At 39.1% G+C, this 24,905-nt stretch overlaps 1 long non-coding RNA gene across 1 annotated transcript in view; it reads right to left on the bottom strand.

The window, feature by feature from the left end:
- LOC117310330 (uncharacterized) overlaps nt 1-18,950 on the bottom strand; it is a 32,649-nt gene extending 13,699 nt beyond the window's left edge. Inside the window, exons 1-4 of the long non-coding RNA XR_004524500.2 lie at nt 18,849-18,950; nt 17,468-17,563; nt 13,791-14,015; nt 2,795-2,962 (exon numbers count right to left, since the gene is read on the bottom strand). This is a non-coding gene — a long non-coding RNA (uncharacterized lncRNA). The remainder of the gene's footprint in view (nt 1-2,794; nt 2,963-13,790; nt 14,016-17,467; nt 17,564-18,848) is intronic.
- Between the last annotated feature and the right edge of the window lie 5,955 nt (nt 18,951-24,905).

The raw sequence follows: 24,905 nt of genomic DNA, 5'->3' as shown, positions 1-24,905 counted from the left end.
TATATCTATATTATCTATCTATCTATATATATATATACACACACACACACATATATATATCATGTATAACTGAGTCACATCGTAATTCAACTATACTTCAATAAAAAAATTTTTAAAAAGAAGGTATACTTGTCTCCCTTTTTCCTATAAAAACTAAGGCATGGTCCCAACTTAATGATCCAGGGGAAAAGATACATAAAAACAACTTAACCAAAGAACAGAACTGACACGAAGGGTCCTGCTGATGTGATGCGCTCTCGGTAACTGTCAGAGCCAGGCTAACCACCGGCCTCTGAATTTGTCTTAGCTGGTGGTTATCAGTAAGCACTGGACAGGTCTCCAAGGAAACCATGGTGTCTCCCCACAGCCACAGCATTCTCTTTCCCTACCCTCGCTTTGGAGGGTCTATTTTATAAACTCCGTATCTTCCATCCCCTCAAGGTAAGTGAAAGGCATCACTGATCTGTTTCATGTTCTAAAGCAGAAAGTTCTCCTGGGGTCAGGGGGCAGGACAGAAGACACTAAGATTTTCTTTCTTAATGATATATTTATGCAGCTCAGCTGTAAGAGCAGTATTTTTAAAACAGTCCTCATTTTCCCTAGCCAAGGGGTGTGATGTTGACTAAATCCAGTGGACCGGTGGCTTTTGAGGAGTGCCTCTGTCAACATCACTACCTAAAAATATCCTTTTCCTCCTTTATAAACTATTTTAGTCCTATTTCCACGACTCCTGCCCCCTGAACGCCAGTCTGGAAATCCTAGTGGCAGTGTGGCTAAGAACGTCGCCTGCCATACCAGCGAGCAAAGATGTTGCAGCCACCAAGCCCTCAGTCACTGCAGCCGCCCCCCTGAGGGCATTCAGGATGGAGAAAAACAGGATATTGGCCCCAGAGAACTAAGGTGCATATCAAAGGAATGATTTCAACGAGACCAGACTCTCGCATCTTCCCATACACAGAAATGCGCTCCATTCATGAACTTGAGATGTCTGCTTCTCTCTAGTTAATTTAACAGTGAACTTTTGATGTTGGCAGAAACCCCTACATATCCAGGCTCCTCCCCTACCTTTTTGGAGCAGTCCCTCAGAGCTATCTGAGACACTGCTTGCTGGGCTTAAGTCCTCAGAAACTCCGCCAAATACAACATAATTCTCAACTTTCAGGTTGTGCTTTTTTTTTATTTTTTCAGTTGAGAGCAGCAACTGTCTACATGGGGATCAGAAATGATTCCATGGACAAATGCATTTGAAATGTTTGCTAATCAGACTATGCTGATGGATTTTAGTTGTTTTTTTAAAAAGTTTTTTGGAGTATAGTTGATTTACGATGTTGTGTTAGTTTCAGGTGTACAGCAAAGTGAATCAGTTATACATATACATATATCCACTCTTTTTTTAGATTCTTTTCCCATATAGGCCATTACAGAGTATTGAGTAGAGTTCCCTGTGCTATACAGTAGGTCCTTATTAGTTATCTATTATATATATAGTAGTGTGTATACGTCAATCCCAATCTTCCAGTTTATCCCTCCCACCCCTTACCCCTTGGTAACCGTAAGTTTGTTTTCTACATCTGTAACTCTATTTCCATTTGTAGATAAGTTCATTTGTACCCTTACCATATGATCCAGCAATCTCACTCCTGGGCATATATCCGGAGGAAACCATAATTTGAAAAGGTACATGCACCCCAATGTTCATAGCAGCACTATTTACAATAGGCAAGACATGAAAGCAACTTAAATGTCGATCGACAGATGAATGGATAAAGAAGATGTGGTACATATGTACAATGGAATATTAACCATAAAAAAGAAAGAAAGAATGCCATTTGCAGTAACATGGATGGACCTAGAGATGATCATACTACGTGAAATCAGTCAAAGACAAATATCACATGATAGGACTCACATGTGGAATCTAAAAATTGGATTTTCGTTTTATAGAAAAAAGGTATGTACACATTTCCTTAGTTGTTCACTGTCGTGTATGAGGTAGGTTTTGAACACTGCATTTAATATCACTGATACACCTCCTTAGAAGAACTGTTTGCATGAATTAGAATCCATTCCCACCAGCTCCCCAGCGTGGAAAAACACGAACGTGAACGTGACAGCTACTAAAACAAACTGAAACAAAATGAAGGACAATGGATTTTTTTTCTTTAAAAATAATTTAACAGGGCTTCCCTGGTGGCGCAGTGGTTGAGAGTCCGCCTGCCGATGCAGGGGACGCGGGTTCGTGTCCCGGTCCGGGAGGATCCCACATGCCGCGGAGCGGCTGGGCCCATGAGCCACGGCCGCTGAGCCTGCGCGTCCGGAGCCTGTGCTCCGCAACGGGAGAGGCCACAACAGTGAGAGGCCTGCATACCGCAAAAAAATAAATTAAATAAATAAATAAATAATTTAACAGGATAATTCACTTTTACAGTCTTATTTGAATGGATTATCGAAATTCTCCCACCGAAGGCTGCTTGAATTGAACATGAATACGAGCAGTGTGTTTAGTGCTCTCTGCAAAGTGTACTGATTCAGTATGTGGGCAAATAAGTCCTCCTGTTCATGACCACAATCAAAGGATCATCAAAGTGTCTCCCTAGCATTATGTTTTGTTAGCTAGTACACAGAAGTACATGGTGTAATTAAAAGTCCCCTTTTTTTCTAGGACAGGAAGAGGAAGGAAGGGGAGAAAAAAACATGAGAGGCAGGAGGTAGGAAGTCAGGAGGGAAAACAAGAAAAATCTCTGGGAAGATATTTTTAATAACGGGAGAGAAACAAAAACAAAAACAGACATACCTGCACATTTGTGTCCAGATGTGGCATGATTCATTGGCCCTGGCTTTGGAAATGAGTTTCTGAGATGCGCTGACTGTTGTAATGGTCCCTTCCCTTGGGGCTACCGTGGACTCCACACTCCTAAGTCCACCTGCCCACAGGGAAGTGATTTCTTCTGTGTCTGCAAGTCTGAAAAACCACATACGGTTATCTTTAAAAAACACCTGAAATCGTTTTGTTGAATGAAGGGCAAGTTTTAAATTTACTCCAAATAATAATTCTATGATTAATTAATTCTAGCTAATTTCATGGCTTTTTGATCTTTAACTGATATTCCAAAATTATAACACTTATCAGTAGTAAACTTAAGTATGTTATATTTAACTATAAACATTTAACTATATACGTAATTATATATATAATCTATCAGTCATCTATCTATACGTCCATCTTATGTATCCATCCATCCATCTTATCTATCTTGTTTCTATCTATATATATATATCCATCTATCATCTATCAATCCATCTAATAATCTATCTATCCATCCATCATATCTATCTATCTATCTATATGCATACACATCAGCTATATAAAGAAAATTCACTCTCGAAATGACTGCCTATTTCTTCAGCATGCACGTGTCCCAGGAAAGATTTCCCCAAAATCTGCAGAGTGTTTGAAATATTCTGACCAAAACTACAGGGGATGTGGCACACCAGAAGCCATTTGGGGCACTCTGAGGGCCCCTCGAAGAACCCAACTGCCTTTGCAACCTGCATTGACATGGAGAGAGAGTCCCCTTCTGGTCAGGAGAGATGTGCTCATTTTAAGCCTCTCTGGGCAGAGAAAACCATCCAGGAGTTCTTCTAGGGGCCCTGAATCACAGGGTCTTACCAGGGAATAAGCTCTGAATTGCAGCTGCTGGTGACTGAGCTGATTCCTCTCCATCCCCTCCCTGCATCGAGGCTGCCTTAGGGAAAGCAGCAGCTGGATGTGTTTACGAGGCATCTGTAAATGATTCTCCCGGGCTAACACTAGCATGGCCCGCTATTCAGTAAATAAAATGCAATCTCTCCAGGCTGCGCCGGTTGCCTCGCAGGACTGATATCTACCTGGAGGCTAGCAGAGCTCTATCCAATTTTGACCATGAGGAATTATATTCCAGATTTGATTTGAAGCTGGAATACCATACTCTTGAAATAATGGCCTGGATGACCATAGTTTATGTTGTAACTCTATCTCCCGTTGTTAGAAATAAAATCTTTTTCTCAAAATAAAGATACAGTGGTATCAGATCAAATGTGGCAGAGAACAAAGAGAAATACGCTGGTCCAGGGACAGCGTCGAATGAGCACAGGAGGCCATGTAGAATCTAGAAATACAAAGAGCTTTCTCGCCGCAGAAATGTAGCAAGTCAGTTACTCTGGTTGTTTGTGGATCTTACAGAGGGAGATGACCCTGGATATTAAAACATGAACCAAGATGACTTCAACCCTCATTTACCTTCCCATTCAAGAGAGATCACTTCTGCATGGTGAATTAAATCAGGGGGCTGGGAGCTCAAATGTAATCATGTTTTGTGGACCTCAAGACCTCTTGCATAGAATCACAGCAAACAAAGGGTTCAGTTCAGACCCTGAAACTAATTACTGGACAGTCTCTCTGCAAAAACACCACCCTGCAGTTTCTGAATGTGAAAAAATGGGCACAGACTTCAGACCTGTGGATATTCATATGTTTTCACGTGCAACCATATGCTCCTTGCTGAGGTTTTCAATCCATTTTATGAGAGCACGCACACACACACATGCACACACACACATACACACACACTCACACACACATACACACACACACACACACACACACACACACACACACACGGTAATGAATGTCTCATATATTTCCTCCAATGAATTCTCGTTCTGTCCTGAAACAGGTACTTGTCTTTAGAAATAATCTTTGTATACCACTAGAATCTAAATAGGAAGAGATGATCAAGATAGTTATTTGTGGGAAATACTGTGTGTAATTCATTTTTAACTAAATATGTGCCCGTTGTCAGGTAGCAAAATGAACAGCTAATGAGTAGGGTGCTTTAGAATTTGCACAGTCCTTTGGCAGTGCTTATGTCCAGAATTAGTTTTCAAATGTGGATCCAAGTCACCTCCTATGTGTTACGAATCAGCCGTAAGTCCATGGGCGAGTTTCTTCCTCCTTCTAATGTCCCCTGTTCTAAGGTACAGACATGCTATGTAGATAAGAATTAACATGTGTAGAATATGTGATGTAAAATCTGGTGATGGAGCCTATTTGGATGATGAGGAGATGAGAAGGAAGAAGATACTGAAATACATTTGCTCTCTTGGGCAGAATTCCTGTGAGGCAGCACCTGATGCATGTGACTTATTCATAAAAGATTGTAAGCAAGACATTGCCAGGAGATTGATTCAATATGGCGGAGTAGAAGGACGTGCTCTCACTCCCTCTTGTGAGAGCACCGGAAACACAACTAACTACTGAACAGTCATCAACAGGAAGACACTGGAACTCACCAAAAAGATACCCCACAACCGAAGGCAAAGGAGAAGCCACAATGAGATGGTACGAGGGGTGCAATCACAGTAAAATCAAATCCCATAACTGCTGGGTGGGTGACTCACACACTGGAGAACACTTATACCACAGAAGTCCACCCACTGGAGTGAAGATTCTGAGCCCCACATCAGCCTTCCCAACCTGGGGGTCTGGCAACAGGAGGAGGAATTCCTAGAGAATCAGACTTTGAAGGCTAGTGGGAATTGATTGCAGGAATTTGACAGGACTGAGGGAAATAGAGACTCCACTCTTGGAGGGCACACACAAAGTAGTGTCTGCATCAGGACCCAGGGGAAGGAGCAATGACCCCAGGGGAGACTGAACCAGACCTACCTGCTAGTGGTGCAGGGTTTCCCGCAGAAGCAGGCGTGGGGACAAGGACACTGGCAGCAGAAGGACACTGGCAGCAGAAGGACACTGGCAGCAGAAGTTCTGGGAAGTACTCCTTGGCATGAGCCCTCCCAGAGTCCACCATTAGCCCCACTAAAGAGCTGGGGTAGGCTCCAGTGTTGGGTTTCCTCAGGCCAAACAACCAACAGGGACAGAACGCAGCCCCACCCATCAGCAGACAAGCAGATTAAAGTTTTACTGAGCTCTGCCCAGCAGAGCAACACCCAGCTCTACCCACCACCAGTCCCTCCCATCAGTAAACTTTGCACAAGCCTCTTAGATACCCTCATAAACCAGAGGGCAGACAGCAGAAGCAAGAAGAACTACAATCCTGCAGCCTGTGGAACAAAAACCACATTCACAGAAAGACAGACAAAATGAAAAGGCAGAGGGCTATGTAACAGATGAAGGAACAAGATAAAACCCCAGAAAAACAACTAAATGGACTGGAGATAGGCAACCTTCCAGAAAAAGAATTCAGAATAATGATAGTGAAGATGATCCAGGACCTCAGAAAAAGAATGGAGGCAAAGATTGAGAAGACGCAAGAAACGTTTAAGAAAGACCTAGAAGAAAAAACACTTAGAAGAATTAAAGAACAAACAGAGATGAACAATACAATAACTGAAATGAAAAATACACTAGAAGGAATCAATAGCAGAATAACTTAGGCAGAAGAATGGATAAGTGACCTGGAAGACAGAATGGTGGAATGCACTGCTGCAGGACACAATAAATAAAAAAGAATGAAAAGAAATGAAGACAGCCTAAGAGACCTCTGGGACAACATTAAATGCAACAACATTGGTATTATAGGGGTCGCAGAAGGAGAAGAGAGAGAGAAAGGACCTGAACAAATATTTGAATAGATTATAGTCGAAAACTTCCCTAACAAGGGAAAGGAAATAGCCACCCAAGTCGAGGAAGCACAGAGAGACCTAGGCAGGATAAACCCAAGGAGAAACATGCCAAGACACATAGTAATCAAACTGACAAAAATTAAAGACAAAGAAAAATTATTGAAAGCAGCAAGGGAAAAATGACAAATAACATACAAGGGAACTCCCATAAGGTTAACAGCTGATTTCTCAGCAGAAACTCAACAAGCCAGAAGGGAGTAGCATGACATATTTAAAGTGATGAAAGGGAAGAACCTACAACCAAGATTACTCTACCCAGCAAGTATCTCATTCAGATTCGATGGAGAAATCAAAAGCTTTACAGACAAGCAAAAGCTAAGAGAATTCAACACCACCAAACCAGCTCTACAAAAAAAGCTAAAGGGTCGTCTCTAAGTGGGAAACACAAGAGACGAAAAGGACCTACAAAAACAAACCCAAAACAATTAAGAAAATGGGCATAGGAACATACATATGGATAATTACCTTAAACTTGAATGGATTAAATGCTCCAACCAAAAGACACAGGCTTGCTGAATGGATACAAAAACAAGACCCATATGTATGCTGTCTGCAAGAGACCCACTTCAGACCTAGGGACACATACAGACTGAAAGTGAGGGGATGGAAAAAGATATTCCATGCAAATGGAAATCAAAAGAAAGCTGGAGTCGCAACACTCATATAAAATAAAATAGACTTTAAAATAAAGAATGTTACAAGGGACAAGGAAAAACACTACATAATGATCAAGGGATCGATCCAAGAAGAAGATATAACAATCATAAATATATAATGCACCCAACATAGGAGCACAACAATACATAAGGCAAATGCTAACAGCTATAAAAGAGGAAATCGACAGTAGCACAATAATAGTCAGGGACTTTAACACCTCACTTACACAAATGGACAGATCATCCAGACAGAAAATTAATTAAGGAAACACAAGCTTTAAATGACACAAGAGACCAGATAGATTTAATTGATATTTACAGGACATTCCATCCGAAACAGCAGATTACACTTTCTTCTCAAGAGCACATGGAACATTCTCCAGGATAGATCACATCTTGGGTCACAAATCAAGCCTCAGTAAATTTAAGAAAATTGAAACCATATCAAGCATCATTTCTGACCACAATGCTATGAGACAGGAATCAATTACAGGGAAAAAAACGTAAAAAACACAAACACATGGAGGCTAAACCAGACGTTACTAAATAACCAAAAGATCACTGAAGAAATCAAAGAGGAAATCAAAAAATACCTAGAGACAAATTACAAGGAAAACACGATGATCCATAACCTATGGGGTGCAGCAAAAGCAGTTCTAAGAGGGAAGTTTATAGCAATACAAGCCTACCTCAAGAAACAAGAAAAATCTCAAATAAACAATCTAACTTTACACCTAAAGGAACTAGAGAAAGAAGAACAAACAAAACCCAAAGTTAGTAGAAGGAAAGAAATCATAAAGATCAGAGCAGAAATAAATGAAAAGGAAATGAAGGACACATTAGCAAAGATCAATAAAACTAAAAGCTGGTTCTTTGAGAAGATAAACAAAATTGATAAACCATTAGCCACACGCATCAAGAAAAAGAGGGAGAGGACTCAAATCAATAAAATTAGAAATGAAAAAGGAGAAGTTACAACAGACACCGCAGAAATACAAAGCATCCTAAGAGACTACTACAAGCAACTCTATGCCAATAAAATGGACAACCTGGAAGAAATGGACAAAGTTTTAGAAAGGTATAACCTTCCAAGACTGAACTGGGAAGAAACAGAAAATATGAACAGACCAATCACAAGTAATGAAGTTGAAACTGTGATTAAAAATCTTCCAACAAACAAAAGTCCAGGACCAGACGGCTTCACAGGAGAATTCTAGCAAACATTTAGAGAAGAGCTAACACTCATCCTTCTCAAACTCTTCCAAAAACCTGCAGAGGAAGGAACACTCCCAAACTCATTCTATGGGGTGACCATCACCCTGTTACCAAAATCAGTTAAAGATACTACAAAAAAAGAAAATTACAGACCAATATCACCGATGGATATAGATGCAAAAATCCTCAACAAAATACTAGCAAACAGAATCCAACAACACACTGAAAGGATCATACACTATGATCAAATGGGATTTATCCCAGGGATGCAAGCATTTTTCAGTATACACAAGTCAATCAGTGTGGTACACCTTATTAACAAATTGAAGGAGAAAAACCACATGATCATCTCAATAGATGCAGAAAAAGCATTTGACAAAATTCAACATGCATTTATGATAAAAACTCCCCAGAAAGTGGGCATAGAGGGAACTTACCTCAACATAATAAAGGCCATATATGACAAACCCACAGCAAACATCATTCTCAATGGTGAAAAACTGAAAGCATTTCTTCTAAGATCAGGAAAAAGACAAGGATGTCCACTCTCGCCACTATTATTCAACATACCTTTGGAAGCTCCAGCCATGGCAATCAGAGAAGAAAAAGAAATAAAAGGAATACAAATTGGAAAAGAAGAAGTTAAACTGTCATGGTTTGCAGATGACATGATACTATACATAGAGAATCCTAAAGATGCCACCAGAGAACTACTAAAGCTAATCAACGAATTTGGTAAAGTTGCAGGATACAAAATTAATGCACAGAAATCTCTGGCATTCCTATACACGAAGGATGAAAAATCTGAAAGAGAAATTAAGGAAGCACTCCCATTTACCATTGCAACGAAAAGGATAAAATACCTAGGAATAAACCTACCTAGGGAGACAAAAGACCTGTCTGCAGAAAACTATAAGATACTGATGAAAGAAATTAAAGATGATACAAACAGATGGAGAGATATACCATGTTCTTGGATTGGAAGAATCAACATTGTGAAAATGACTATACTACCCAAAGCAATCTACAGATTCAATGCAATCCCTATCAAATTACCAATGGCATTTTTTACAGAACTAGAACAAAAAATCTTAAAATTTGTATGGAGACACAGAAGACCCCAAATAGCCAAAGTAGGCTTGAGGGGAAAAAACAGAGCTGGAGGAATCAGGCTCCCTGACTTCAGACTATACTACAAAGCTACAGTAATCAAGACAATATGATACTGGCACAAACACAGAAATATAGATGAATGGAACAGGATAGAAAGCCCAGAGATAAACCCATGCACTTATAGTCAACTAATCTATGACAAAGAAGGCAAGGATATATAATGGAGAAAAGACAGTCTCTTCAATAAGTGGTGCTAGGAAAACTGGACAGCTACATGTAAAGGAATGAAATTAGAACACTCCCTAACACCATACACAAAAATAAACTCAAAATGGATTAAAGACCTAAATGTAAGACCAGACACTATAAAACTCTTAGAGAAAAACATGGGAACAACACTCTTTGACATAAATCACAGCAAGATCTTTTTTGATCCACCTCCTAGAGTAATGGAAATAAAAACAAAAATAAATGGGACCTAATGAAATGTAAAAGCTTTTGCAAAGCAAAGGAAACTACAAAGAAGATGAAAAGACAACCCTGAGAACGGGAGAAAATATTTGCAAATGAAGCAACGGACCAAGGATTAATCTCCAAAATATATAAACAGCTCATGCAGCTCAATATTAGAAAAACAAAGAATCCAATCAAAAAATGGGCAGAAGACCTAAACAGACATTTCTCCAAGGAAGACATACAGATGGCCAAGAAGCACATGTAAAGTTGCTCAACATCACTAATTATTAGAGAAGTGAAAATCAAAACTACAATGAGGTATCACCTCACACCAGTTAGAATGGGCATCATCAGAAAATCTACAAACAACAAATGCTGGAGAGGGTGTGGAGAAAAGGGAACCCTCTTGCTCTGTTGGTGGGATGTAAATTGATACAGCCACTATGGAGAACAGTATGGAGGTTCCTTAAATAACTAAAAATAGAATTATCATATGACCCAGCAATCCCACTACTGGGCATATACCCAGAGAAAAGCATAATTCAAAAAGACATATGCACCCCAATGTTCATTGCAGCACTGTTTACAATAGCCAGGAGATGGAAGCAACCTAAGTGTCCATCAACAGATGAATGGATAAAGAAGATGTGGTACATATATACAATGGAATATTACTCAGCCATAAGAAGGAATGAAATTGAGTCATTTGTAGAGACATGGATGGATCTAGAGACTGTCATAGCAAGTGAAGTAAATCAGGAAAAGAAAAACAAATATCATATATTAACGCATAGATGTGGAACCTAGAAAATGGTACAGATGAACTGGTTTGCAGGGCAGAGACACAGATGTAGAGAACAAACGTATGGACACCAAGGGGGGAAAGTGGCGGGGGCGGGGGGATGGTGGTGGGATGAATTGGGAGATTGGGATTGACATGTATATACAAATATGTATAAAATGGTTAAGTAATAAGAACCTGCTGTAGAAAAAAATAAATAAAATGAAATTTTCAAAAAAAAAAAGACATTGCAGGGTAAGAAGTTAAGGCACACTGTAGCTTCAGCTGGAGTTCAGCTCCACCCTGATCCTACAGGGAGCTCTGGAGTGTGAAGAATGGGGATGCTCGTCAACAACCTATAATTCACTAAGCAGCCCCCAGAACCACGAATGATGCAGCCTCAGGTGCCAATAGCACCAAAGCTGGAACACTCTCGAAGGACATTTTTCTGGAGAAGAATGATGTTGTGTGTGATCAGCACACCGGGCAGCTGGTGATTACGTACAATGACCCCGTGAAGGGAATCCGGAGGGGTGACAGAAGTAGTGTCCACTAGCGTTGGTCTGTCTGTATTGGGCAACTATTTCAGAAGGGGAACCATTTTTACAATAGTTTCCAATAAATCTCAAGGTTGCAATTCTTTCAAAGTAATGAACTTACGTTCACACTCCATGAATGGCTTCTGAAGAGAGACAGTAAGGTGATGGTAACCCAGCATAGCCGGAAACTTCGTTTTGCCAAGGACTTGACCCCAACTGCAAAATTAATGGAAGTGCTGCAGGGAAGTTCGGAAGGAGCTGATGTACCTTGAGGAAGCAGTGACAAGTCACTGCTGTGAGGGGGTTTCTTTGCAGAGTCCGGATGGTTGTTCCCCTAGGGATTCCATTAACATAATTGAAGGGAGGATTTATTGTGTTCTGGTTAAGTGGAATGAAAGGGGCTAATTAGAAGCTGCCCTTCTTGGGACATTAATTTAATCTTGAAATTCTTAAGAGCAGAGAGGGGACAGGCTTAAATGTTATACACAATATACGTCTCCAGTTCTCTTGAAGAGAGGGACCGTGGCTTCAGTCCATCTGAATTAGTCATGAGTCCGTAGTATATTTTTATGCATTTAAGTAGTGAGACTATTTTCCGTTTTTCTCCATGATTGATACATCAGAAACATGACAAAACAAAGCAAAGAGTACCTATTTGGGAAATACGTGGATTTTCCAGAATGATATAACGTCTTGGTCTTTCTTCTGTGACTTTGAGAATACACAGTAGAATGTGCAGTAACACATTTTTCATATTAAAGGGTGTTCAGGTTAATCCCCCCGATCATTTGTGATTTCATTCATTTCTAAGCCAACATGTTAATTTTAAAAATATATGTATTAGGGGCTTCCCTGGTGGCGCAGTGGTTGAGAGTCCGGCTGCCGATGCAGGGGACGCGGGCTCATGCCCCGGTCCGGGAAGATCCCACATGCCGCGGAGCGGCTGGGCCTGTGAGCCATGGCCACTGAGCCTGCGCGTCCGGAGCCTGTGCTCCGCAATGGGAGAGGCCACAGCAGTGAGAGGCCCGTGTACCGCCAAAAAAAAAAAAAAAAAAAAATATATATATATATATATATATGTATTAAATATCTAATATAAAGTATATTAAAATTAAAAATATATTGATGGAGAAATCAAAAGCTTTACAGGCAAGCAAAAGCTAAGGGAATTCAGCACCACCACACCAGCTCTAAAACAAATGCTAAAGGAACTTCTCTAAGTGGAAAAGAAAAGGCTACAACTAGAAATAAGAAAATTATGAGTGGGAAAGTTCCCTGGTAAAAAATGATACAAATGAACTTATTCATAGAACAGAAACAGACTCAGACTTCAAAAACAAACTTACGGTTACCAAAGGGGAAATATGGGTGGGAGAGATAAATTGGGAGCTTGGGCCTAACATATACACACTACTATATATAAAATAGATAAACAACAGGGACCTGCTGTACAGCACAGGGAACTCTACTCAATATTCTGCAATAACCTATATGGCTAAAGAATCTGAAAAAGCATGAGTATATATAAATATATATATATGTATATATATCTGAATCACTTTGCTGTATACCCGAAACTAACACATTGTAAATCAACTATACTCCAATAAAATAAATTTTTAAAAAATGTACATAAAAGCTAAATTGTCCCCTGCTTCTTAAAAGGAAATATTTTTGCAGAAACACATCCACTTTATTAAACAAATAAAATCGGAACTAGTCTTCTTGACTCACGTTCAAGAGGAAAAAAGAAAGAAATCAGCATTAGATAGCATACCCAGCAAGAGGGAGACTCTTCTAGAAAAGTATTGATGCAAACCAAGAAAAAAATTGCTTCCAATTTTATCATTTTCTGAAATGATAAGAATCAGATTGCTTGTGTCTCTACACAGATGACCCGGCTTCTCTCAGAAGTCTAGCTATAATATGTTGAGTTATGCTATCTTCTTGCTAGGATGGGCTACTTTAGAAAAATTTCAGAGCAGCAGGGATGCACAAAAAGTGATGTCATAGGGTTGCAGAAAAAATAATAATTTAGAAGAACTAACAGGAAAAGGATCAGACATAGGTGATGCTGAAAGATGTACGTTGAGGGGAAGTTCTGTGAAAAGAAGGAGTGAAAAAAACACCTAAGGAATGAATTGTTAAAGTATTAAGTCTTCCTGAGATAAGCAACATTTTGATTTTAACAGGTGAATTTTAACTCCCTAGTAGCTGAAAATAACCTATGTTCTTGACTCAGGTTTCGATGTAATCATATTTCTGCGTTTGTACTTAAGAAGTGTTATCGAGTGTGACCGGCGTTTAGGGTAGCATATAAATAAAGTAAATAAATGGTCATGCTACCTTCGGGGATGGGTTTGGGCCCTGGCTCCCGGATGGCAGGCCTAAAAAGATGACCTCATCAGTCAATCAGCTGCACTTTATCAGGTATGGGGGTGAGAGGGAGGGAGCTTTGGGACGCAAACACCGTAAGGAAATTCAGCGGAGACCTCCACATCCAACAGAGCATGCTTGCCGTGAACTTTCCTGGTCTTCAGAATTGCTGTAGAGTTTAAATGGTCATCACACCTGTGATTGAAGAGAATAAGATCAAAACGAAAGGAGTTAGCACAGACATAGAGAGCAGACTGGTGATTGCCAAGGGGGAGAGAGTTGGGGGAGGGACAGAGTGGGAGTCTGGGATTAGCAGATGCAAACTAGTATATGTAGGATGGATAAACAACAAGGTCCTGCTGCAGAGCACAGGGAGCTGTATCCAGTCTCCTGGGATAAACCGTCATAGAAAAGAATATTTTAAAAAATGTATATATGTGTATAAATGAGTCACTTTGCTTCAATAAAGAAAAAAATGTATGTATCTGTCATGTATCTCTATGCTCAGTTAGGGGCAGTGCTTAAAATTTGGTTTTTTTAAAAATATTTTTTAAAATTTATTTCTTCTTTTTTTTTTTTTTTGGCTGCGTTGGGTCTTCATTGCTGCACACGGTCTTTCTCTAGTTGTGGCGAGCGGGGGCTACTCTGTTGCGGTGCGCGGGCTTCTCATTGCAGTGGCTTCTCTTGTTGCAGAGCACAGGCTGTAGGCACGTGGGCTCCAGCAGTTGTGGCATGTGGGCTCAGTAGTTGTGGCTGGCAGGCTCTAGAGTGCAGGCTCAGTGGTTGTGGTGCACAGGCTTAGTTGCTCCGTGGCATTTGGGATCTTCCCGGACCAGGGATAGAGCCCTTGTCCCCTGCATTGGCACCACCAGGGAAGCCCCTAAAATTTGTTATATAAATGTGTGAACAAGTAAATGAATGGTTAAAAGAGTATACAGCAGCGGAGGGCACTTTAAAAAGCTCTGTTCAGGGATGCATTTTCAAATCTTTGCCAGTCCGGTGCCTTGGCCACAGAGTAATAGCTACACTTTACTGAAGAGCTACATTGTAGCAAGCATTTTAGCTTCATTAAGTCAAATTCTCACAACAGCCCCCCAAAATTGGTGGAGTTTAGTCCATTGGCCAAGAACCCACAGCTAGTAAGTGTCAGCATTCGACTTGGAACCCAAGACTAACAGGCTGTTAAATGTGGGGGATTATAATTCATCCCTGTTTCTTTGGGGAGATAACCCAGAAAAGAATTTATATAAAAATAGATTCCTACATCCTCAAATCATCATCTCCACATATGAGGAAACCCTAAGTCAGCTCTAAGGAATCGATGGGCATTTTTCTTTTCTTCCAATCCCAGCACCTCTTCTGACCGACATTTTTATGACCTTGTTATTACAGGTTACCTTTTGTGCGATAAAACTAGATGGGTATTTAAAAGTATAGGCGTTTAAAGGTCCAACTCTCTTTTCTCAACAGTAAACAGTAATGCCTTTCATGACAGTAGCGACAAGGAGATTAATTAGCCTGCATTTGTAAAATACTTTGTGCTTCCGGCGCCGGATTCATTTCCTTTGGTGTGTTTCCAGTGGAGAGCAGAAAAAATGATGAACTCTGGGAACAATGCCTGGAATATTATTAAATTACCCTTGTCCTGTGCACTGATTTGCAACCTGTGGGACTTCAGACCTTCAGAGCATTTGTGTTCCAGTGATATTCCCAAACTTCCACCATTGTATCTGTTTCCCTCCGATTTAAAATGTCCATTGGTGTTAAAGTAAAAGGTTTCTTTAAAATATGGCATGAGCTGTAATCACCGTGATGGCTCCGTGTGCTTCTGAGTAAATTCAGGAACTCACACAGGACATAATAAATGAAGCTGGAAGTTAAAATTATGATATCTGAAGTTATTCCATTTGTATTTTTAAGAGGGTGGTTATCATTTATTTCACATTTACCTAATTTTGTCATTATTCATTGGATTCTTTCATCTCACCCTTATTTTGTTGGACTTTATTTCCTATTAGAGGCACTGGAATCATGAAATAATTCACACCACAGGTAATAATGAGAAGTTAATATGCTCCAAAAAACTATATTTCTTCGGAAGTTATACCCAAAGATATATACTATGTGCCACCAGCCAACAAAGTAGGAAAACTATTTTCCTCCAGACACACAAAACACAACTTTGACTAGCTATTGGAGTTTCATGGTAAAACAAAACAAAACAAACAAAACAAAAACAGCCCAGTGGGTTCCATACCACTGTTAAAATGCACCATGGTTGCTCCGGTTTTTAGGGTGTTTTCTTTTTCTCATCTTATTTCACTGTGAGCACATTACACTAACATGAATAATTTAATATGTGGTTAACAGATTTATATAGGAAACTGAAGATCTCTGTTTACACACGAAGTATCTCAGAGGGATTCAATGAAAACCTGAATAATTGAAGTTTTTAAAATTAAAATTCCATTGATCGGTCTGAGCTTGAGTTCTTATAGAAAAAGTAGGATACATGCTTGTTTCTTTACCTTTATTTCTTTACCTTTATTTCAAAGTCATGAGTGGATTCTCAAGTATTTTCTAAAAATGATCAGTGTGGCTATTTTTAGCATTATCATGAACTCATACATGCAATAAAATTTGTATTTTAATACATTAAAACTGCTATCCTTACTAATGGTCAGAGTGTGTCATCTTTAGCCAGTGGGAGCCCATTCAAGTTGGCTCTAGGATCCTTCTGACACCGTCCTAGAAGTCTTAGACAGTTTTGCTTTCTAGTGACTGCGCAATTCGTGAAGGAAATTCTCCTTTATAGATCAATTCCAAGTGAAAAGTTAAGAAAGATGGGCATAAGGAAAGTATCCTTATTTTTCAGCCCCTTATGAACAAAGGGATCTCGGCAATGATCATCAAGGTCTTGCAACATCCCCCCAAAGAGAGACGACCATGCCTTTTGTTGATCCTGGTGGAAGAACTCAGTACCATTAATGAAGCAGTCTTGCCAAATTCAAGCTAGTCTTGAAACTGATCAACATTCTAGACCCTGCCATGTAGTTGCAACATGGGTTCAGCCTACCTGATGGGAAGCTCTGGGGCTAGAATGGCCAATCAGAGTTCTCCCAAATTGAAGTAAGTGGCTACCTGCTTTTATCCCTACACCAACCAATCATGGATCAAGGTCCACCCCTTGGGGAGAGGTACAGATTGGAGGGTAGGCAATGCCTTGCAGTCTAGGGTAGTTCTCAGGAAGGGAGTCTAGGAGCCGCCAGCAGCCAAAATTTCCAGCAAAGAAGGATGAGTATGCCACTCTGAAGACGGGATGCGTCAGGAGCAGAGCATGGCCTCTCCCACCAGTCCAGAGTAAGTTCTCCATATCGAGCTCTCCCAAGTCTTTGAGATTTTCCTTGATAAATCTCATTGCCAATCACTCCCTGGCAACCATTCCAGGCCAATTTAAGGATATTCTGAAAGCCACATGTATAGTGTGTAAGAGGAGAAGTCCAAGGGAATATCAATGAAAGCAAAGAAAACGTGAGCTTGCGGAGTGGTTTTTCAGGTTCATAGGCTTTGCAGTAGAGTCTAAGTTAATAGTTACCTCTTCTCTTGTGTATCTCCAGTCTGATACGACTCTGATTTTTCTTTCTTACCTTTAATCTGGACGGTTTTCAACTGTGCACCATCTTTTGCCCTTCATCACCCTCCAGGTATCCGTGACCAGGAAGGCAAAGTTGACTGTGAAAATACTAAAGAAAAAGTGAATATTATTGTCATTGTATGTTAAGTTACAATATACAACCTTATGTTTCTAGACCCACGATCCTGTAACTGTACTCTAAGCTGTTCAAAATAGTGGCAATATACGTTTCCAAAAACATATTTTTAATGGAATTTCATTCTTTTGTTAATATAAACATAGACATTGTCAAAAAATCCATATTGCACCAAAAAGCCCAAAGGAAAAAAAATAACCTGCCTACCTAAAGATAACTACTCTTTTTTTTAAAAAGAGATATCTATTCTTAACATTTTGTTTTATATACTGCCAATCATTCTCTGCAGGTAGAAATACATACTATAGGATGTTTTACCATAATATTTACATGCTGTACACATTTTTTGAAATAAGCATTTTTTCAATTGGTACTATAAACAATTTCCCCTTTGCTATGAAAGATTTTTCTGTCCAACCATAGTAATTGATGGAATATATATATATGGATATATTACAAATAATTTATCCAGCAATCTATTGCTATCTATTTAGAAAGTTGAAGTATCCTTTTTATAAGCTATAAAAGGTGGTGGGGTTGGTGGTGAATATTCTCATTAAAAACCTTCACACTCTCTCCATTTCCTAAAGGAAATTCCTAAAATCAATATATCATCCCTTTTTTTTTAAATTTTTTAATTTTTTGTTTTTTTCCTTTTTTTTTTAAATGAAAAAATTACGTTGATAATTCTTCCAGAAAGGGCAACAACAAATCTCACCAAACCTGAACTGGGATAGAGAGCTCTCATCTACAAGTCTTAGGGAAATAGATGCTTAAAAAATTGTGAGGTATTAGCAAACGCACCAGATTTTGATTATTTTGAATGACAGCAATAGATATTATTTTCTTTTATTATTTCATGGATGTTTGGAGAAAATTAATATGTAAAAATGGATGTAAGGCGTTCACAGTCTAATTTTCCTGTGAACGTCTAAAAGGTTAAAGACCACTTACTATGTACGAGTTTGTCTGTAACAGGAAATTAACTACTCGTACAATTAAGGCCTCTGCTTGGAGTTCTCCATCTGACTTTGAAGCGCTAATAAGACAAAATTACCCAAATCCAGGAAAGGAATTAAGAAATGTAAAATGTTAATTAAATGCAGAAACAGAATTAATAAGAAAACCAATGTGAAATGGAAATTAAACAAGGGGAAATAAATACATATATATCTGTTTAGACAGCAGGAAAAAAGAATCCAAGAGAAGTACAGAATTAAAAATAGATCTTTAAAAGGTCTCCGAGTGATTTGCCCACCTTTAATAGATTCAGTGATGGTTTCTGAGAAAGTAAATAAGTGTCCAATTTCAATAATCTGTGGATGTTTCCTTCACAAAACCAAAGTCCCATGATCACATCTAATTGAAACAGAAAATCAATTTATTTTAAGATGTCATTGAAATGTCTTTTTTGGACGGAATTTGGTAGCTAGGATTATGGAATAATCCTTAACTTCCTTTCCAAGAAGGGGAATCATAATTCAAATTAAACAGAAGAAGAGTGGCAAGTTCTATTATAGAGGCAAGATCTACTACATTAACTTCTCAAGGAAATCTAATCCCTGATAACAGTTCCATAAACTCTCCAGGCAATTTGGGTTTTGACAAAAATTCAGTGGTTTAGGGATCCTTCCAAATTGGCAATGGGCACTGCAGAGAAATGGCACTTACTGAGGGTTTCCTGATAATTATCTTGTGTTACCACCTTTACTCCTTTTAACCCAAATCTGTTTTTAACATTCTGGGTTGTTCTTTTTTTTTTATTATTAGTGCTTTTAACACATGGTGAGCAGGAAGAAAATGCAATTACATTTTCCTACTACCATATATTTCTGATGAAAAATGTTATTGAAGAGGACGATGGATTATGTTTTTTATATTGAACATTTGATAATGTTACTAAGATCCAACCCGGGATGACAGAGCTGTATCAATATTTCTTAATAAACGTTGTGTCTTTTCAATATGTACTTGTTTTAATTTTTACTTTGATTTTGTTTTAATTTTTACTTTGATTTACTACGTTTTGACTTTTAATACTTAAGTGTTTGTTAACACTTTAAATATGATTTCCTGATGAAAAAATCATATGTCAGGAAATCATATTTAAAGTATGAAATTTTGCTGTTTCCCTTGTTCTTCGAGGTCATTGGATATGTGTGTGAGACAGCTGCCTCACCTCAAGAATTTGTGTTCTCTGTTTATTTTGTCCTATTTTTTCTTCTTTCCCTTTGAGATGCCAGTTACAGGTGTGGTTACTGCTTCACAGGTAATGGTACTGTAAGCACACCTAGTAATCAAAGTGGAAAAGGATTATAATTAATGAGATTGATGAAGCTGGGTTCAAGAAAATATTTCAGAAAAAAAAAGAGATTTAGAGAGTCAGTGGTATAAACCTTGTGTTTTTTTGGATGCATCTGAGTAACTATATCCCAGACACAAGCTCTATAGCCCAGATGAGTAGAGGGTGAGTGGACAATTCAGATACATATAAGTAAATACATATTTATATTTATATATAAACATTATATGTAATACATATAGCAATAGCAATGGGATATCTATATAGATATGGTGTCTATGTAGCAGTGATATCTATCTATCTTAGAGCAATTATATATACATATATGTTATATGTATACATGTACAAATATATACAAATATATGTGTATATTTATTTATTATTATTTTTAAAAATAAATAAATAAATAATTTTTCGCTGTGTTGGTCTTCGTTGCTGCGTGCAGACTTTCTCTAGTTGCAGCGAGCGGGGGCTACTCTTCCTTGTGGTGCATGGGCTTCTCACTGCAGTGGCTTCTCTTGTTGTGGAGCACAGGCTCTAGGCACGCGGGCTTCAGTAGTTGTGGCGCGCGGGCTCAGCAGTTGTGGCGTGCAGGTTCAGTAGCTGTGGCACACGGGCTTAGTTGTTCCACGGCATGTGGGATCTTCCCAGACCAGGGCTCGACCCGTGTCCCCTGCACTGGCAGGCAGATTCTTAACCACTGCACCACCACGGAAATCCCTATCTGTATATTTATAATGTATATTTGTATATGTGTGTGTATGTATATATATATATTTCATCATGACATCATGATGTGTTTCCTTCAGAAAGTATAAATATATAAGTATAATCCATTTTTTATTCTCAAATGGTATATATATATTCCTTTTCCTATTGAATCCATCCATTTGAAGCCCTCTCAGTGAGCGTAGGAATACTCTATCTTCTTAAGGATCATGAACAGATCTGTCCATCTGAGACAGAAAAGAGGTGTAGTCTGAAGGATGTCCTGTGGATTCATCATCTTGGGCCATTCGGGGACATAGCCTGGAGAGGTGGGAATAATATGGGTTCATTGGAAGCTGTCACTCTCTAGGGAAGGTCGTGATGGAGTCAGGGTATAGTGTACATCCACGCTTTCTAAAGTGTATTATGACTCAGAACACTCATGTAATGAGATTCTCTGGGGGAAGAAGGTGAGCGTAGGTTCTGGGGTCAAATAAGATTTACAGATTTGCAGTATACATTAGAATATTAAAATCTCCTGAATATCCTGCAATGAAAGATCCTGCTTTTCCAGCACCCACACACTTATGTAAATTGAATTTTCTCCTCCCTACTAAAAATGGGCATAACTTTTGGAGAAATACAGTTAGAAAATGAAAAAACTACTGAACAGTAATTATTTTTATTATTGAGAATAAAAATACAACACAACCTTTGTCTTCAGTGTTCTCATCTGTACATTAAGTCGGCTGGATAAAACAGTTTCTAAGATTCCTTTCACATTGGAAGATTTATATCTGATGACAATAATTACCTGATTTGACTCTAATTATTTTTTCTGCAACATAACAGTCCTTTGCCTCACTTTATCTTTTTTCCATTATGCAGATTTGTTTTTGATAATAGGATGTGTTATCTGGAAATACCTGTATATTATATACAATATATCCTTTTTCCATATGGCCTTACCATCCTCCAATTTAGTAAGAACACAATGAAACGCATCCTTTAGAATATCTTCAGTTGAATTTTGAAATCTATCCATTAATGCTAATTTTTCCAGCTGCAATTCATACATCATGAACACACTCATATATAGAGGGGTCTTGAAAAGATGCAAGACTTTGAAATCTCCCATCCTTCTGGAAGTTGCCAAAAGAACATTGTCTTTAGTTTCAAATTTGCTTCTCTCCTGGAAAAAGAAAACTGCTGACAAAATGAAAGTCTAATTAACTCTCAGGTTTGTAGGAGACATGTGTGAAATTTTAAAAAATGTGAAAGGTGGCACTTTTCTGTCTTCATTTATAACATGTCCTGTCATCCACCTGCAAGGTTAGTCATTTCTAAACGTCTCACCTGGAAAATGCACGTCGGCTGTCACAAAAGTAGGCAATGATGCTCAAGGTCATTGTAAGTGGAAGGAGTGGATGAAGTTGAAAATGCTTCTTACAAAAATGCAGAAAACAACTGGTTCTACCACATTCTTTAGTCCATTGCAAGCAACTTCATTTAGATTGGTGTAATATGCAGCTGAACTCCAAAGCAATCTAGCAATCGCAGTGTTTCTAAAAGGTTTGGACAAACATTTAAGGAAAGATATCAGAGGCAGCTATCCATTACAGGAAAGCATTAATATCCCAGATCTATATGCAAGTGGTGTATCGTCTGATCTAGCAAGATTGACGGTTTAATACCAAGGGGTGAAGAAGGAGTGGTGATGAGATCAGGATCTCAAAGGGGTACCTGCATTACCAAGTTCATCACAGCCCTATTCACAATAGCCAAGACGTGGAAACAACCGAAGTGTCTGTGGATGGATGGATGGATAAAGCAAAGATGAGATAGATACGTTGATTGATAGGTAGATACAAAGATAGATAAGATAGATAGTAGATAGATAGATAAGATAGACACTTAGAAACATAGATAGATATAGATGATAGACAGATAATAGATAGACACACACACAATGGAATATTATTGGGTCTTTAAAAATAAGTAAATCCTGACATTTCTGACAACATTGAGGGACCATGAGAACATTATGCTAAGTGAAATAAGCCAGATACAGAAAAACAAATACTGCATGATCTCACTTACATGTGGAATCTAAAAAAAAATTGAGCCACAGAGAGAAGCAGAAAGTATAATGGTGGTTTCCAGGGGCTGGGGGCTGGTAGAAATGGGAAGATACTGGTCAAGGGATAAAAAGTTCCAGTTATGCAAGAGAAATATGTTCTAGCAATCTCATGTACAGCATGGTGGCTGTAATTAATAATACTTCACTGTGTACTTGAAATTTACCAAAAGAGTAGATCTCCAGGGTTTTACCACACATGAAAACATCGTAACTAAGTGAGGTGATGGATACATTAATTAGCTTGATTGTGGTAATCATTTCAAATGGATACGTATCTCAGATCATCATGTTGTACACATTAAACACATAGAATTTTTATTTGTCAGTTATACCTCCATGAAGCTAGAAAAACAAAAGAAATGGTAAATTGCACCAGACTATACTAGCAGGATATGTTTGTCACAGAGTTACATCCAAATCAATACAGTGGGAGATTAATGACAAAGTACTCACACTCTGTCTTTTTTTTTTTTTTTAAATATATTTATTTATTTATGGCTGCGTTGGGTCTTCGTTGCTGTGCGCGGGCTTTCTCTAGTTGCGGCGAGCGGGGGCTACTCTTCGTTGTGGTGCGTGGGCTTCTCATTGCGGTGGCTTCTCTTGTTGCACAGCACAGGCTCTAGGCGCGCGGGCTTCAGTAGTTGTGGCGCGCAGGCTTAGTTGCTCCGCAGCATGTGGGATCTTCCTGGACCAGCGCTCGAACCCACGTCCCCTGCATTGGCAAGATCCTTAACCACTGCGTCACCACGGAAGTCCCCACACTCTGTCTTAAAAGTTGTATAAAGAAAAGTCCTGGCAAGCAGAACACATGGTATTTTCTAGAATTATCCGGAGTTCCAGGTGTGATCGTTTGCCTTCTTTAAAGGCATCAGGAAGCATCAGTTCCATAGTTTGGATGTTCCATTAACTTCCAGAATGACGTCAGCAAACTCATGAAGCTCTAGGGGTCTCAGTATCGTAAGTATAATTTACCAGTTCCTCCATCAAACTGTGAGTCCTGCTTTAGAGTACGTAAACCCTAGAGCGTCATCTCACCCAGATTTACTATTCTCGTGGACATCTGATATGAAAAACACTGAGTCCCAGTGGAATTATTTGATGAAAGCAGACCTAGTATCCCAACGTTCATCTTCCAACTTTGAATCCTAGGCTCCTTCTGAAACGGCATTCTACCTCTGAGCTTCCATATTTTGTGTAATACATCCTTCTCTTGTAGAAATCCCCCTTTCCCTTTCCATCAGTTCACGTGTTCATGTTTAGATCCATGGAAGGGTTGGGTCAATGCCCCTGCCTTGGACTTTTCTCTGTCTCATGCTTGACTCAGAACCGTTCACTCAGTGACTTCAACCTAATCCTCTGTGATGTCCCCTTATCCATCCATCTCTCAGAACGTAAGTGTATGTTTGACTCTCGTTGATCAGCGAATATTTTATCATCCAAGTTACATGAGAAAGTGCTTATGGAAGATTCCATGATCTGTTCCATTTTTTCCACTTCCTTGCCATGAATTGTATATCTACAACCTTGTCATGTAAGGGTGAAAAAAAGGCCAGCACTGGTAGAATTATCCTTGAGTTCCAGTGGTATGCCACTGCCACCTCTCGCCTGGGCTCCAGGAGGAATACAGAAAGGACATACTGGAAACAAACTACAAACTTGACCCTAGTTACAGGCTGGAGCAGAGTGGATCAGACTAGCCCATGTCGACCATCCTTTTCAGAATTCAGAAGTGAGGTCAGGTTGAAAAACTGATAGCAAAGGTGACAAATAGAGTGGCCATAAATGTTTTTGGAAGTAATTTACACATATTTTCAAGGAGTGGCCTTTACTCTTAGTACCTTGCATAGAATATCAACCTGCACTTTTGCCCTAACAAGTGGCCACTTCAAGGCAAGAGAGCACATCAGTGACCAGGATCTACAAGTGCGTTTCCAGGAAATCTTACGAGCGAAATTAATGCATGTGTAATCTATCTCAAGTCTTCTTAATGCGCCAGTGTGTGTCAACCATTTTAGCTTTGGCCTTTATAAAAATCAGGTCTTAGAAAAGAGAAAAGGCTTATGCATTCTCCGTGTCACAGGCAGTAAATTGATGTAAGTAGCTTACCTAATGGGAATACTTTTCATGATTTCAGAATTGGGGCCAGCAATGGCTGTCATACTAAT

Source organism: Tursiops truncatus, chromosome X, assembly GCF_011762595.2.
Source record: "Tursiops truncatus isolate mTurTru1 chromosome X, mTurTru1.mat.Y, whole genome shotgun sequence".
Taxonomy (NCBI): domain Eukaryota; kingdom Metazoa; phylum Chordata; class Mammalia; order Artiodactyla; family Delphinidae; genus Tursiops; species Tursiops truncatus.
The sequence above is the reverse complement of the archived record's forward strand: the minus strand, read 5'-3'. Positions and strand labels throughout refer to the sequence as shown.